Here is an 18,938-nt window from a genome sequence, read left to right as displayed (position 1 = left end):
ATGCCGACTTTAACCCCATGAAAGGCAAGCTAAAGTAGAAGAGCAGAGGCTGAATTCTTAGGCCTACAAGATTGTGTAGGCCTAAAGAGCACATTCTTTACCAACGTTAAAGTCACTCTGACAGATGAAGAGCCGCTTCTTTTCTTATCTGTAGTCGAATTCCTAACAGCTATTATATATATATATCATATATATATATATATATATAATATATATATATATATATATATATATATAGGGGTCATTTGCCCCCATGGAATCCTTTAAAAAATTTATAGGTATTAAATTTAACTACATCACTTTGTTTTCCTTCCATTTTACATTATATTCTTTCAGTTTATGTAAATTAAAGGTATCATTATATAGTATATGATATTTGTATACAGTACATAACTGCGTTGTTCTTTCCATAAATATTTGAATTCGGTTGAACAGTATATGGAACAATTGGAAAAAAAGTAAATCTTGCTTCACTTAAATTATTGGCATCGCAATTCCACTGCATATAATATATATATATATATATATAATATATATATATATATATATATATATATATTATATATACAGTGGTACTGGAAGGACAACGCTTTTTCTATATTTTTATTGCATCTCTTCATCAAGCCACGTTGTTCCTTGAACCATTCTATAGACTTTCGCGGCCTATCCGCCGATGTATAACATATGTGATTTCATTATTTGTATATCTTATTATCTTTAAATGTATGTCTCCGAGTAAACATATCATTCCGGCCCAGACCCAGTTTCTATTTTACCTGTAATAAATCAACGGGCTGCTCTAGGAGCTAAAGCCCGTGCTGGCATAAGGCCAACTTAATCTCAAACAACAACAACGTAATAAATTATCAGTACTCAGCTACCTGTCTTACTCGACCTACGAGTTTAATTCGTTCCGTGGCCGAGTTCGTAGCTCAATTTGCTCGCACATCAAATCAATTTTCCCCATTGAAAATACTTGAAATGCCCTTAATCCGTTCCAATCCTAAAAATGCCACTGCGTATTTTGATGTTTCATGTTATTAAATAAGGAAACTGCATTTCTAAATAACAAATATTGTACACAAATATAATAGAAAGACTATGAATAGATATAAGGTTTATACAGTGTTCAGGTATAGTGTTCAAGTTACGATAATCCGATTTTACGATAGCCTACACGGAAGCGAGAGACTAAATTACAAAGCCTGGGTCACACATTGGCGACTTCAAACCACGATTTCAGACCGCGACATATTTGCGATTTAGTTACGTAATATTCCGACTTACGTAACGGGATTGTACTGAGTCGTGAACATGGATGCCACCATATCATATAGTATATTAACTAAATCAATGTTTTCCATTTATCTCCCATAGATTCAGTGTTTCAGAACCCCATAAATCTTCTTCATGATCGCATCGAGTCCTTGGTGTTAGCCGCTTGTGTTGTACAACTTCATTTTTTTTTAAAATACTACTGCCAGGAAATAAGGCAAATCGAGAGGACTCGGTGACACATGAGGTCGTCTTCGTGATTATGTAAACTCCCCTTCAAGCTTCATTCATTAACAGGAATCAATTATATATACTAATAAAAAGATAAAAAGATGCATTTTTATGCTTCAGAAAACATGTTGAAAAACTATGTAAATTTCCTGAATATGACTTAGAATTAAAAAATATTTATATAATTACCCAATATATTTTCTTTTAATTAAGTAGTATTTAGTGTCATATTTATCTATATCTGAAATTCTCAAATTATATCAAGAAAGACAAGAATACCTACTGAAAATCTTTAATGCAATAATACAAAATGTCTTTACATTTCTTATACTTCAGAACATGCTAATAAATTGACTCCGATTGCAATAAATTCACTAAAGAGAATCATGTTTAAAATCTGTGTAAATTTCGTGAATAAAAGTTAAACTTCATCTTTATTTATATTACAGAATATATTAGCGTTTAAGTCGTATTCAGTGTCATATTTAGCTATATCTGAAGTCCTCAAATTATATCAAGAATACAGAAAATCTTGAATCCACAACCGAGGCAGCTATGGGTAATTACTTAAGCCCTTGAACTATATTAAAGGCTGCCGACGCAATTGACACATTCTGATTCACTGCGCACGTTGTGGGTTTGCCGAGTACATGACGTATGTTGTACTGAATGCCGTAGCTCGCCATTGCTAGTTACAACTTGCGTGGAATGACGGCGACTATGCAAGGCAGCCTTGCATAGTCGCCATCCCTTGCGCAAAGTCGTCAAACTCGAGGACTTGGTTATGATTTATGCCGATTTATGGCGAATTGTTTGTAATGAGAGCGCAGTGGGGTCGCAATGGGCAAAATTCCGGCCGTTACGACATGCGCCGTTTGAAATCGCCAATGTGTGATCCAGGCTTAAAAATAAAGAAGACCACATCAAATGAACAGTAGTAAATCGCTGAACAGGGTAAAATGGTTTCTACGAAGGTCGGCAATTCTATTTCATAAGAGGTATAAATAGTTACTTTGTTTCCGTTGGGTACACTTTTTTTTTCTTAGGTAACTACTATGAATTACGTTTTTATTTATTTATTTATTTTTTTTTTTTGAGGGGGAAATGTTATGAATTACGTGTTCAACTTTTTTGGGTGAGATGGGGGCCAACTGCTATGAGTTACAATTTTTCGTTGCTTAATTGTTACGAATTAATTCACTTATTTTACAAATGTTTTGAAGTACATTCCTTTTCTTTGGGCAATTGTAATAAATTAAATTTTTTCATTTGGTAATTTTAAGGAATTACGCTTTTCGTTGGGCAATTGTTATGAACTAAATTTTTGGGGGCAGCTGTAATGAATTACATTCTTTCGGTAGGCAAGTGTTATGAATTACATTTTTTGTTAGGCTGTGGTATGAATTACCTTTTCTAGTTGGGCAATGAAGAAGAATGACATTTGTGTCATTGGACAATAGTTGACATTTGTTATAGATTGTACGACTTAGGGCGGGAATTAAGTCTTGTGGTATTGATATCTTATCTAAGAAGACTGGTTATCGTGTAAAGTAACATAAGACTCTCAGGTGTTGTGGAGAGAGAGAGAGAGAGAGAGAGAGAGAGAGAGAGAGAGAGAGAGAGAGAGAGAGAGAGAGATCTGTTTCAGAGTTAGTTTGACTACCTTTAAGTGGCATCTTTATTGATCAATGAAAAATTATTTTTTTGGACTGGGATGCAGCGAGTATAAGGAATGAACATGACAGTGGCTGTCGATCGTTATATATATATATATATATTATATATATATATATATATATATATATAATTTTCCTTGTTTAACTTATGCACGAGAGAAATCTGTTTATGGCGTTGCGCCAAAGTTGTTACAGTCGTTTCCAGTTTTATTTTTATTTGTTTATTCATTCTTTTTTTTTTTTTTTTTTTTTTTTTTTGTATACTGATATTTTACATTATCATTTGCACGGCTTTTGTGTCAATGTGTGTTTAAAGTTCGGTCATTTAATTAACCTCAATGGAATGCCACCTCTTATCTAATCAATATGCAATGCAAACATTGATTACAGGTTATTTCTAAAACCCACAAATGACTACAGAACAGAAAGCCAAAGTCGTTACCTACCAAATAAACTATTAAACTACTCTTGACTAGTTTAATCAAATTTAATCAAGGACTTGGGACACTCATGACCTGATGAAACGAGAAACCTCATCCGCGGAGAGAAACGAATCTCATGTAAAAGCAATTACGAATCACTCGGGATGTGATTAGCCTACCGCGGGAACACTGAGGAAAAGGTTAGCGCTGAGGATTCCACATTGCTTTTATTAATTTATTAATTTGTTAATTCATTTACTTCCTTTGGAATATTGATCTCTTCTTTTCTGTATTTCCTATTACTTTCAGTCACTGCTTTTAATGAACACCACATCTTGGAAAACTTGAATTTCAAGTCAATAGTCCCTATGAATGAGTTAATCTTATCAATTAATAATAATAAGAAGAAGAAGAAATGCAAACAGCACCAAATGATCTGTCCCTAAGAACCAGATATGTTCAAAGAACAATAGATGGAAATAACATCTCACCCATATGCAGGAAGTGCAATATGAAAAACGAAACCATAAACCACATAGCAAGCGAACATCCGGCACTTGCACAGAACCAGTACAAAAAGAGGCATGATTCAATAGCAAAAGCCCACCACTGGAGCCTGTGCAAGAAACAGCAGCTAGCTTCCAGTGATAAGTGGTACAAACACGAACCTGAGGGAGTGATGGAAAACGATCAGGCAAAGATCCTCTGGGACTATGGTATCAGAACAGATAGGGTGATACGTGCAAATAGACCAGACGTGATATTCATTGAAAAAATCAATAAGAAAGTATCACTCTACCAGAGTAGATGAGAAAAATAGAGAAAAAGTTAATATGATAAGTATCAAGACCTTTAAATAGAAATAAAAAGGATTTGGGATATGCAGTGGAAATTGCACCCATAATCATAGGAACACTATGCACGATCCCAAGATCCCTGAAAAGGAACCTGAAAAAAAAACTAGATGACAAAGTAGCTCCAGGACTCATGCAGAAGAGTGTGCTACTAGAAACAGCGTGCATAGTGAGAAAAGTGACGGACTCCTAAGGAGGCAGGATGTACCCAGAACCCACACTATAAAAACCACCCAGTCGACAGTCGAATAGGATGACCGTGATAGAAAAAAAAATTAACCCGAAACTTCAAGATTGACCTTACTCAAGGTTTAACCAAATACAGTTCAAAGAACGGTGCGGTTAATTACTGTGTCTTTAAGTCAAATCCATGGGCGCCCGCACGTAGGAGCAATGGGGTGCACTTGGGGCCCCCCTGCCTGCAATCCTGAAAAAAATTATGTATATATATATATATATATATATATATATATATTATATTATTATATATATATTATTATATATTGCTACTTTCAAAATGCATATATCTCCTCTGTGACTGTATAAAATGTTATGTAGAATTGTGCAACATTTTTTCAGATTCCTAGATAGCTTAGAGATAGGATGTTTTAAATGTGTGTTCAGATTTCACATAACATATTGTAAAAGAATATGTATATAACGTAGAATGTAAAAAGAGACATTTCCTTTGTCCGTTCGAAACTACAACTGTTTACCTTTTATGTCAGCATTTTGAGATTAGAGGAACTGCGAGATCCATTTGTTTGTCCTAATCTGTCAACACGTTAGATAGCAAGCTCGAGTCTTCACGATGTTATCAAAACATGTCAATCTTAATTATCGCTCAACCTCCGTTTCAGTCGAGTACATGTCTTTTTTGAACAGACTCGTCTCATACATGTATGTCTTTGTCAAAGCCACGTGCGGGTTTCACATTTTGTATATGAAGTTGCGTAAGATTCCGAAACTTCTAGAAGCATTATTGTCTCAGAACGTTTTGTGTCATATCTCCAGTCCAATTTCCGCAAGGAAGAGATTTCATTATGTCTTAGAACTGCGAGGCGGTCAGATCTCTCTCTCTCTCTCTCTCTCTCTCTCTCTCTCTCTCTCTCTCTCTCACTCGACATCCTTGAGATTATATTAACGTAACGTAAATTGGTCACTCGTAACATTTCAGAATTTCAAAGTTGATATTTCTTAGAGTTTGTTTAGTATTATTTAGTGTTTTTGTGGAATCTGAACAAACATTGTTGTTTTAACGGCGCCTGGTTTTTGTGAAAGTGTATAAAACAAGACTGCAGCAAAGAAAGAAGTTGGTATACCAAAAAGGTAAAGTGTGTTATATTTTTATTAGTTGCAACTAATAACTAATAACGGATAGGAACAGTGGTTAACTAATACTAATATCTAATGGTTATGAACGTTTGGTAAAAACTGATGGTTACAATGTTTTGAGTGAAAAGATTTACACTTTTACACATTGCAAATACTTGTGTTCTGAGTTTGTTTCATTTTGTGCATTTTTTCATTTTCTTATTGAAGTATGCCTTTTTATTTTGATATTGTCCACATTTGCCTGTATTTTCATTTACACTCACAATTTAATTGACTTAGTATTTTCATTGCTTAATCATTTCACATTTAATTAAATTTAACACTTGTGAATTAATTTGCATTTACTTAGAATTCTTTTCAAGTTTTATTATTGTTTAGCACTTGTGAATTAATTTCAAATTTTCAATTATTGCCTAACACTTTTGAATTTTGATTGAATTAATTTTCTTGAATTTTGTGATAAATTAATTTTGATTTCATTTTACTTAATTTGATTCAAGAATTCATTAAACTTTACTTTGTTTTCTAGTAACAGTAATTTTCCCTGATATTGTGAATTTCACTTATAACTTTGAGCTTTAATAATAAATTTTTTGTATTTATAAATTTTTATAAGTGTTTTCTTTATCTTACACCAGTATATTTGCATTTGATTATATTGATGGTAGGTAGAAACATAGAGTGGTAATTGATCAGCTTTTCCTTCAATTTTACTTGAAGTGACTTAGAACCAGGGTGTACTTAGACTTCTGAAATCAGGGAATACTTAGACTTTTTAAAGTTGTTGATGGAGTGATGCCCTTTGATAATTAATTGCTTACAAGATTACCTCACTGTTTTTGATGAACTTAGTCTGATTTTCTGCAATACTGGTAAGTTGTTAAGGGATCACTGTTGCCTTTAGAGTATTCAGTCGTTTAGTAGCTGTTATGAGGGTTCAGGTGTCTGGCTTTTGGTGAGGCAATATTTGATGAATGGTAACCAGATACTTGGCACTTCGTAACAATATACATAATCACATTTATTACATTTAACTACATCACTTTGTTTCCCTACCATTCTACGTATATTCTTCTTTCAGTATAAGTAAATTAAATGTATCCTTATTATATTGCATAATATTTATAGTCAGAATATAAATGCGGCATTCTTTCAAGAAATGTTTGATTTCAGTTGAGCACTATATGGAACTACTAATAAAAGTAATTATTTGAAGTTTTAACGTAATATAAGGTAACAAATTGCACATTAATCACTCTAAGTATACCGCGTGCTACTCCGTAGCAATTGTGTTTCTCGACCATTTCTGTAGAGTCAAAGTTGACCGAAGGTTGAAATTTTTGCACTTATCGTTATTTATATGAAAATATTTCAAAGTTGATAAAAGCTCAATCATGAGTATTTTTTAGTTTGTATTGTGCATGAAATTGCGCACATTTTCATATATAATACTTCATGTAAAGGATAATTTAAAATGGTGCAATAATTATGTCAAAGTGACGAAATAATTTCCGAGATGTGTCACTGATACTTTTTAGTGCGATAAGAAAGAAATTCGCGCTTGCGCGCCTGCGTAGCGATTGTAAACAAAACAACGCCTTGATCCGTGAACTCCCAGCATCCCCCAAGGCGCGTGATACAAAAGTTTTCGGCTGGTAGGCCTATAAGTATTTTTCCGCGAATTTTTAAAAAAACTTTTTTGAGCCGACGTATGATACGTCCAATCGGCATACGGGAGACATTTTGACTCGACGTTTAATACGTCCAATCGGCGTAAGAGGGTTAACGTAACGTAAATTGGTCACTCGTAACATTTCAGAATTTCAAAGTTGATATTTCTTAGAGTTTGTTTAGTATTATTTAGTGTTTTTGTGGAATCTGAACAAACATTGTTGTTTTAACGGCGCCTGGTTTTTGTGAAAGTGTATAAAACAAGACTGCAGCAAAGAAAGAAGTTGGTATAACCAAAAAAAAAGGTAAAGTGTGTTATATTTTTATTAGTTGCAACTAATAACTAATAACGGTTATAGGAACAGTGGTTAACTAATACTAATATCTAATGGTTATGAACGTTTGGTAAAAACTGATGGTTACAATGTTTTGAGTGAAAAGATTTACACTTTTACACATTGCAAATACTTGTGTTCTGAGTTTGTTTCATTTTGTGCATTTTTTCATTTTCTTATTGAAGTATGCCTTTTTATTTTGATATTGTCCACATTTGCCTGTATTTTCATTTACACTCACAATTTAATTGACTTAGTATTTTCATTGCTTAATCATTTCACATTTAATTAAATTTAACACTTGTGAATTAATTTGCATTTACTTAGAATTCTTTTCAAGTTTTTTAATATTGTTTAGCACTTGTGAATTAATTTCAAAATTTTCAATTATTGCCTAACACTTTTGAATTTTGATTGAATTAATTTTCTTGAATTTGTGATAAATTAATTTTGATTTCATTTTACTTAATTTGATTCAAGAATTCATTAACTTTACTTTGTTTTCTAGTAACAGTAATTTTCCCTGATATTGTGAATTTCACTTATAAACTTTGAGTTTAATAATAAATTTTTGTATTTAAAATTTTTATAAGTGTTTTCTTTATCTTACACCAGTATATTTGCATTTGATTATATTGATGGTAGGTAGAAACATAGAGTGGTAATTGATCAGCTTTCCTTCAATTTACTTGAAGTGACTTAGAACCAGGGTGTACTTAGACTTCTGAAATCAGGGAATACTTAGACTTTTTAAAGTTGTTGATGGAGTGATGCCCTTTGATTAATTTAATTGCTTACAAGATTACCTCACACCTGTTTTGATGAACTTAGTCTGATTTTCTGCAATACTGGTAAGTTGTTAAGGGATCACTGTTGCCTTAGAGTATTCAGTCGTTTAGTAGCTGTTATGAGGGTTCAGGTGTCTGGCTTTTGGTGAGGCAATATTTGATGAATGGTAACCAGATACTTGGCACTTCGTAACAATATACATAATCACATTTATTACATTTAACTACATCACTTTGTTTCCCTACCATTCTACAGTATATTCTTCTTTCAGTATAAGTAAATTAAATGTATCCTTATTATATTGCATAATATAGTCAGAATATAAATGCGGCATTCTTTCAAGAAATGTTTGATTTCAGTTGAGCACTATATGGAACTACTAATAAAAGTAATTATTTGAAGTTTTGAACGTAATATAAGGTAACAAATTGCACATTAATCACTCTAAGTATACCGCGGTGCTACTCCGTAGCAATTGTGTTTCTCGACCATTTCTGTAGAGTCAAAGTTGACCGAAGGTTGAAATTTTTGCACTTATCGTTATTTATATGAAAATATTTCAAAGTTGATAAAAGCTACAATCATGAGTATTTTTTAGTTGTATTGTGCATGAAATTGCGCACATTTTCATATATAATACTTCATGTAAAGGATAATTTAAAATGGTGCAATAATTATGTCAAAGTGACGAAATAATTTCCGAGATGTGTCACTGATACTTTTTAGTGCGATAAGAAAGAAATTCGCGCTTGCGCGCCTGCGTAGCGATTGTAAACAAAACAACGCCTTGATCCGTGAATTCCCAGCATCCCCCAAGGCGCGTGATACAAAAGTTTCGGCTGGTAGGCCTATAAGTATTTTTCCGCGAATTTTTAAAAAAACTTTTTGAGCCGACGTATGATACGTCCAATCGGGCATACGGGAGACATTTTGACTCGACGTTTAATACGTCCAATCGGCGGTAAGAGGGTTAACGTAACGTAAATTGGTCACTCGTAACATTTCAGAATTTCAAAGTTGATATTTCTTAGAGTTTGTTTAGTATTATTTAGTGTTTTTGTGGAATCTGAACAACATTGTTGTTTTAACGGCGCCTGGTTTTTGTGAAAGTGTATAAAACAAGACTGCAGCAAAGAAAGAAGTTGGTATAAACCCAAAAAGGTAAAGTGTGTTATATTTTTATTAGTTGCAACTAATAACTAATAACGGATAGGAACAGTGGTTAACTAATACTAATATCTAATGGTTATGAACGTTTGGTAAAACTGATGGTTACAATGTTTTGAGTGAAAAGATTTACACTTTTACACATTGCAAATACTTTGTGTTCTGAGTTTGTTTCATTTTGTGCATTTTTTCATTTTCTTATTGAAGTATGCCTTTTTATTTTGATATTGTCCACATTTGCCTGTATTTTCATTTACACTCACAATTTAATTGACTTAGTATTTTCATTGCTTAATCATTTCACATTTAATTAAATTTAACACTTGTGAATTAATTTGCATTTACTTAGAATTCTTTTCAAGTTTTAATATTGTTTAGCACTTGTGAATTAATTTCAAATTTTCAATTATTGCCTAACACTTTTGAATTTTGATTGAATTAATTTTCTTGAATTTTGTGATAATTAATTTTGATTTCATTTTACTTAATTTGATTCAAGAATTCATTAAACTTTACTTTGTTTTCTAGTAACAGTAATTTTCCCTGATATTGTGAAATTTCACTTATAAAACTTTGGAGTTTAATAATAAATTTTTGTATTTAAAATTTTTATAAGTGTTTTCTTTATCTTACACCAGTATATTTGCATTTGATTATATTGATGGTAGGTAGAAACATAGAGTGGTAATTGATCAGCTTTCCTTCAATTTACTTGAAGTGACTTAGAACCAGGGTGTACTTAGACTTCTGAAATCAGGGAATACTTAGACTTTTTAAAGTTGTTGATGGAGTGATGCCCTTTTGATTAATTTAATTGCTTACAAGATTACCTCACACCTGTTTTGATGAACTTAGTCTGATTTTCTGCAATACTGGTAAGTTGTTAAGGGATCACTGTTGCCTTTAGAGTATTCAGTCGTTTAGTAGCTGTTATGAGGGTTCAGGTGTCTGGCTTTTGGTGAGGCAATATTTGATGAATGGTAACCAGATACTTGGCACTTCGTAACAATATACATAATCACATTTTATTACATTTAACTACATCACTTTGTTTCCCTACCATTCTACAGTATATTCTTCTTTCAGTATAAGTAAATTAAAGTATCCTTATTATATTGCATAAATTTTATATAGTCAGAATATAAATGCGGCATTCTTTCAAGAAATGTTTGATTTCAGTTGAGCACTATATGGAACTACTAATAAAAGTAATTATTTGAAGTTTTAACGTAATATAAGGTAACAAATTGCACATTAATCACTCTAAGTATACCGCGTGCTACTCCGTAGCAATTGTGTTTCTCGACCATTTCTGTAGAGTCAAAGTTGACCGAAGGTTGAAATTTTTGCACTTATCGTTATTTATATGAAAATATTTCAAAGTTGATAAAAGCTACAATCATGAGTATTTTTTAGTTGTATTGTGCATGAAATTGCGCACATTTTCATATATAATACTTCATGTAAAGGATAATTTAAAATGGTGCAATAATTATGTCAAAGTGACGAAATAATTTCCGAGATGTGTCACTGATACTTTTTAGTGCGATAAGAAAGAAATTCGCGCTTGCGCGCCATGCCGTTAAAGCGATTCTGTAAACCAAAACAAAACGCCTTGATCCGTGAACTCCCAGCATCCCCCAAGGCGCGTGATACAAAAGTTTTCGGCTGGTAGCCTATAAGTATTTTTCTGCGAATTTTTAAAAAAACTTTTTTGAGCCGACGTATGATACGTCCAATCGGCATACGGGAGACATTTTGACTCGACGTTTAATACGTCCAATCGGCGTAAGAGGGTTAACGTAACGTAAATTGGTCACTCGTAACATTTCAGAATTTCAAAGTTGATATTTCTTAGAGTTTGTTTAGTATTATTTAGTGTTTTTGTGGAATCTGAACAAACATTGTTGTTTTAACGGCGCCTGGTTTTTGTGAAAGTGTATAAAACAAGACTGCAGCAAAGAAAGAAGTTGGTATACCAAAAAGGTAAAGTGTGTTATATTTTTATTAGTTGCAACTAATAACTAATAACGGATAGGAACAGTGGTTAACTAATACTAATATCTAATGGTTATGAACGTTTGGTAAAAACTGATGGTTACAATGTTTTGAGTGAAAAGATTTACACTTTTACACATTGCAAATACTTGTGTTCTGAGTTTGTTTCATTTTGTGCATTTTTTCATTTTCTTATTGAAGTATGCCTTTTTATTTTGATATTGTCCACATTTGCCTGTATTTTCATTTACACTCACAATTTAATTGACTTAGTATTTTCATTGCTTAATCATTTCACATTTAATTAAATTTAACACTTGTGAATTAATTTGCATTTACTTAGAATTCTTTTCAAGTTTTAATATTGTTTAGCACTTGTGAATTAATTTCAAATTTTCAATTATTGCCTAACACTTTTGAATTTTGATTGAATTAATTTTCTTGAATTTTGTGATAAATTAATTTTGATTTCATTTTACTTAATTTGATTCAAGAATTCATTAAACTTTACTTTGTTTTCTAGTAACAGTAATTTTCCCTGATATTGTGAATTTCACTTATAAACTTTGAGTTTAATAATAAATTTTTGTATTTAAAATTTTTATAAGTGTTTTCTTTATCTTACACCAGTATATTTGCATTTGATTATATTGATGGTAGGTAGAAACATAGAGTGGTAATTGATCAGCTTTCCTTCAATTTACTTGAAGTGACTTAGAACCAGGGTGTACTTAGACTTCTGAAATCAGGGAATACTTAGACTTTTTAAAGTTGTTGATGGAGTGATGCCCTTTGATTAATTTAATTGCTTACAAGATTACCTCACACCTGTTTTGATGAACTTAGTCTGATTTTCTGCAATACTGGTAAGTTGTTAAGGGATCACTGTTGCCTTTAGAGTATTCAGTCGTTTAGTAGCTGTTATGAGGGTTCAGGTGTCTGGCTTTTGGTGAGGCAATATTTGATGAATGGTAACCAGATACTTGGCACTTCGTAACAATATACATAATCACATTTATTACATTTAACTACATCACTTTGTTTCCCTACCATTCTACAGTATATTCTTCTTTCAGTATAAGTAAATTAAATGTATCCTTATTATATTGCATAATATTTATAGTCAGAATATAAATGCGGCATTCTTTCAAGAAATGTTTGATTTCAGTTGAGCACTATATGGAACTACTAATAAAAGTAATTATTTGAAGTTTTAACGTAATATAAGGTAACAAATTGCACATTAATCACTCTAAGTATACCGCGTGCTACTCCGTAGCAATTGTGTTCCTCAACAGAAGCCTAATAAAAAATATATCTTTTATAGCAGCAATGAAAAATATTTTCTTTATATCCAGTATTTATAAAAGTTGCATACTTTGTCATATTTAAGACAAATGTTGCAGCGCAATCTTTTAATGACTAATCCCCGCTTAACATATTGTAATTCCCTTATGTATAGTTACCCGTAAGCATTTATATTTTGTAATACTACCTGAGTACCATATCAGCCCAGATGAATGACGTTTGTTTATAGCAATCAAGAGGATTTTTCCTTATAGGTACGCATACCGAGTTCGGGTTGCTAGTTGTGCTGTACTTTGTAAGTTTTGTGCACAATAAATTGTTTTTCTTCTTTGTCGCATCTTGCTTCTCTTAAATCATTGGCATCGCAATTCCACTGCATATATATATATATATATATATATATATATATATATATATATATATATATATATATAGAAGCCTTAGATCACACCGCCACCGCAAGAGGACATTTTGTAGCTCGATGTATGTATATGAATCACGATAGTATATGATATATATATATAGAATATAGTATATATATATATATATGATATATATATATCATATACTATCGTGATTCATATACATACATCGAGCTACAAATGATCTCTTGCGGTGGCGGTGTGGTCTAAGGCTTCACTGTGCGTCTTGAATTTATTGGTTCGATGATTCGCGCCCGTGAGCCAACAACTTTCTTATTGACAAAAAATTCCCCTTTGCTTAACATATATGAAAATATATTAATTTTCGAGGTAGAGCGAATTAGATATCAAATGGACATTTGTAGCTCGATACATATTATATATATATATATATATATATATATATATATATATATATATTATATATATATATATATATATATATATAAATATATATATATATAGTATATATATATATATATATATATATATATATATATATATATATATATATATAAGCAAATACCTGTTAATGAAGCCACGTACATCTACTGTGATTTTTTGTAAGCAGAGATATAATAGTATATGTATATATATATATATATATATATATATGTATATATATATATATATATATTATATATATTTATATATATATATATATATATATATAATATATATATACATTTATATCTCTGCTTAAAAAATAACAGTAAGAGTACGTGACTTCATTAATAGGTATTCGCTTATATATATATATATATAATATATATATATATATATATATACTATATATATATATACATACATACATACATACATACATACTACATACATATATATATATATATATATATATATATATATCTATATATATATATATATATTATTTGCCCCCGCCACCCATCCCCCTTGGAAAATATGCTGCGGGCGCCCATGGCCAAAAATACCCTTGGTCTACGTGGGATAACTTCCACAATGATGAGCAAATCAGAGCCTTAATGATGCAGAAAGAATGAGAATTGAAGAATCTAAGATTAAAAGGTCCCGTATAAAAGAATCATCCAGCGAGCATTTGAAATGATCTTTCACCATTAACCCGAGACTCTTTCCATGCATTTGGAATAATGCTCTGGATATGACTTTGAGGACTGGGAAATTAAAAGAACTTACCGGCTCACAACTGTTCGAGCCTCATTCGAAGATGCTTGGTCGTCGGTTCTGCTCAAATGTTATCCTGATTATGATAGTGGGACACCACTTGACAACGCCTCTCCCGTGGCCTCTGAAGCAAAGTACAAAAAATGATATTTTGGAGTCTCAGTATCTGACAGTGAGTATATACTGTTACTGTGAGGGAATGTGGCTGCCATTAAGGAATCTAACGTTGCTTTCTAAAACCCAAAAACTTTCTATACATGTAATCTCATGATATATTTAAATACGATATTCTATAACGCAAATGAAGGTTTTGAATCTCGAAAGACCATAAGTAACTTCGGTAAATGTAAAGGAGATGGTCGCAAGAAAATACCGCTTATTAATATCATTCTTTAGTTAAACAATATGTAATAGGGTGTGTGTAATGAAGTGCAGATAATCTGATAAATTTACCGAGACAACGAGAAATGTACCGTCATTTCTTTATATCTTTATTACTTTCACCCTAGAAGGGGTGGTACTAAGCACGGCGCTCAGTGATTTTTGCTGTATTGCTTACTCAAAATATTATATTAACAGACGATATCGTCATGCTGCCGTCTCCTTTACATTTATCGTAATTTCTTGACAGTCTAAAACTGGGGTTAACAGAAAAGTATATTCAGCGGTATGACATATAGCATAGTCTACCATAGTTTTCCATTTTTTTTTTTTTTGGGGGGGGGGGGGGGGAAGTAATGTGATATGACTTTTGATAACTGTACGATGGCATCTTTTGATTTAAAACCACTTTTTGCTAATATACCACTGGAGGAAACCACACATTATTGGCATTAACATATTTTGGTATCTTATGATATCAAACTATTTTGTACTAACATAACAACTGGATAAAACAATACATCATTTGCATTAACAAACGTTACATGGAAACATGTCTGTGGACAAAGTCAGTAGTAACCTAAGATGTTTTCTTTAGACGTTTGAAGCAGTTACTTCCTTTTGAAAGCTTCCTCAACAAGCAACATGGTAGCATGCTACAGAGTAACTTCGTAGGATCGACCTTTCCCAACAACGTGTTCTCTCTTACTGCAAAATAAGATAGGCCTCTTCAGTCTTCACTTACCTTCAAGTCACAAATGATGACAACTTCTACATCATTTGTATTCTGAGCAATGTAACATAACATCTTACCTACGAACTGAGAGCAAACGACAAACTTAGAGAAAGCTGGAGTGCTTTCATTATTTCATTGCATAGAAGTCTACCATTTATATGTCTCATAACCAAATTTAATTCTTCAGTAAGTTTAAACATTATGGCTGCATTGCTCTCTCAAGCACTAAGACTCTGTTCCTAATGCAGCAATTTTCGTCTTGAAATTAAACACTTTAAATACGCATACAAAGAATTCTGTAGTGATGAGTAGGACAAGTATTATTATTATTATTATTATCATTATTATTATTATTATTATTTTTTTTTTTTTTTTTTTTTTATTTTTACTCTATCACAGTCCTCCAATTCGAGTGGGTGGTATTTATAGTGTGGGGTTCCGGGTTGCATCCTGCCTCCTTAGGAGTCCATCACTTTTCTTACTATGTGTGCCGTTTCTAGGATCACACTCTTCTGCATGAGTCCTGGAGCTACTTCAGCCTCTAGTTTTTCTAGATTCCTTTTCAGGGATCTTGGGATCGTGCCTAGTGCTCCTATGATTATGGGTACGATTTCCACTGGCATATCCCATATCCTTCTTATTTCTATTTTCAGATCTTGATACTTATCCATTTTTTCCCTATCTTTCTCTTCAACTCTGGTGTCCCATGGTATTGCGACATCAATGAGTGATACTTTCTTCTTGACTTTGTCAATCAACGTCACGTCTGGTCTGTTTGCACGTATCACCCTATCCGTTCTGATACCATAGTCCCAGAGGATCTTTGCGTGATCGTTTTCTATCACTCCCTCAGGTTGGTGCTCGTACCACTTATTACTGCAAGGTAGCTGATGTTTCTTGCACAGGCTCCAGTGGAGGGCTTTTGCCACTGAATCATGCCTCTTTTTATACTGGTTCTGTGCAAGTGCCGAGCATTCACTTGCTATGTGGTTTATGGTTTCATTTTTCATATTGCACTTCCTACATTTGGGAGAGATGTTATTTCCGTCTATCGTTCTTTGAACATATCTGGTTCTTAGGGCCTGATCTTGTGCCGCTGTTATCATTCCTTCAGTTTCCTTCCTTATTATTATTATTATTATTATTATTATTATTATTATTATTATTATTATTATTATTATTATTATTAAAAAAAATCCTCATAGTAGCACGAGTCTTCAATGGAGAAACAAATCCACAGTTATGTAAATGTACATATATTTCAGTTTAAAAACAGCTGTTTTTAAACTGAAACATATGTAGTACATTTACATAACTGTGGATTTGTTTCTCCATTATTATTATTATTATTATTATTATTATTATTATTATTATTATTATTATTATTATTATTATTATTATTATTATTATTATTATTATTCTAATCTCAAAGCAAACATCTACGGAACAGAAAAACAGAAAACAGAAAAACAATCTGCAAAATGGTAATGAAACACGGTGTTTTACAAATCTTCGCATTGTTGACCGTGATTAATCTGGTACTTTCGAACAGCTACATATTCCCGTTCCGTATATCTAGCACTGCAGCTCTGTTTTTACAAAATTACTGATAAGAAATCCTACCAACAAAGAAAGTTCCCGTTTTCTCTCGTAACAATGCTTAGAAAAGGTGACTGACTTAACGATCGTATCATCGATTTTGCCTCTTCAATGCGATTGTTGCAATGCGACCTACCTTTGTCAAATAACACGTAGCATTTCATAACTGCTAATCATCAGCAAAGAACGTTTAGAACGACTAACAGTCCAGTTCTCATTTTCAGCAATTCGCATCTTGCAAATCAACTATAAAATTATAATCATATGCTTATTCAATACAAATAAAAAATACTTTAAAAAATTACATGTTTTGTGATCCAAGTAGTTTTTTTGTGGCCTTCCTTTGCAGATTTTCAAATTCCCCGTAACTAGCCATACACCTATAACTAGGCAGCAGCTGAAATTTTAACAACTAATTTGAATTTCTGCATAAAGACCTGAATTATACCGTAACATAAGTAGCAAAAGATGTCCCGTGTTTCTTAAACATTCATATGTGTGATCACTAACTGGTTACATAATCAATCCTCAAATCTTTATTGACCCCGTATCTTGACTACTCTCCGCTTCTGACAGGAATGGTTGGACAAAGATGGTCCACTAACTTGGATCATCAGCACTTTCATCAAAGGTTGCTACCCGACAATCTTTTATGAGGGGAAATCAACGGCAGCTGCAAATAAACTCAGAGAAACACTGTTTCCTGAACCTGTCAAGGTAAGTATCCATCCTCTTTCATTCCAGGAGGTATATCGTACTTAGCACAAAAATAAAAATGCACTAGGTCTAAGTATACGGTATCCATCATCCCCTCTTCACATTGTAGAGAGCATAGATATAGTAGAGTCCACTCTATATCTATGGTAGAGAGCATCCGTACCGGTATTATGATCGCCGAATCATTGTAGACACCACATTTAGTTGGCCGTGCCATAGCCTCTGCACCAAGGCCCTCCGCAATCTATACTGCTAGTTTTCTTGCTCCGGACAATTTTAGGCTTTATTTTCTTCCTCCGTTATCCTGTTTTCCAGACAACAAAAGTGGTTTCCAAGTTACATTACAGATGCGATAGTGCTGCCCTCGGAGCCTCAGTCAGTGTGCCAATTCTAGATTATTCTTTTTCCTTGAATCGTACCGTGCCGTACTGTCTCATTTATTCCTTGCTTTACGGACTGTTTTAAGGCGTTCTGGTATTTTCTTTTAGGTATCAACACCATTATTGGTGTCTATGTTGTCGAATGTACCATTGATTCCACCTTGAATAGTTTCTTTTCATTTTGCATAAATGAATACAAATAACTGATCCCCGACCCTAAACTCTCATGAAAAGATATGAAAGGCTCTTGCTATATCAGAAAACGGGCAAATAATCCCACTGTGAACTGTCAATTACAATGTTATTTGGCTCTGAAGAAGGCATTTGCAAAACGATGGTTTGTGTCTGTTGGAAAGCAAGTTCAGTCCATAAGAGGAGTACCAAATGTTCTATAAGAATCATAAGTAAAGATGATCATTAATACAAAATATCTAAAATAATTTAAGGTAATGCACAGAGACAAGGTTCTGCATAAGTGTTT

General features: G+C 32.6%; 1 protein-coding gene across 1 annotated transcript in view; it reads left to right on the top strand.

Moving 5' to 3' along the window:
* Positions 1-11,450: 11,450 nt before the first annotated feature.
* LOC135206477 (glutamate receptor ionotropic, kainate glr-3-like) overlaps positions 11,451-18,938 on the top strand; it is a 19,853-nt gene continuing 12,365 nt past the window's right edge. Inside the window, exons 1-2 of the mRNA XM_064237851.1 lie at positions 11,451-11,741; positions 17,937-18,077. The gene's annotated coding sequence lies outside the window, so the exon portion shown is untranslated. The remainder of the gene's footprint in view (positions 11,742-17,936; positions 18,078-18,938) is intronic.

This window comes from Macrobrachium nipponense, chromosome 31 (assembly GCF_015104395.2).
Source record: "Macrobrachium nipponense isolate FS-2020 chromosome 31, ASM1510439v2, whole genome shotgun sequence".
Lineage (NCBI taxonomy): Eukaryota > Metazoa > Arthropoda > Malacostraca > Decapoda > Palaemonidae > Macrobrachium > Macrobrachium nipponense.
Note: the sequence above shows the minus strand (reverse complement) of the source record. Positions and strands in the feature narration are given on the sequence as shown.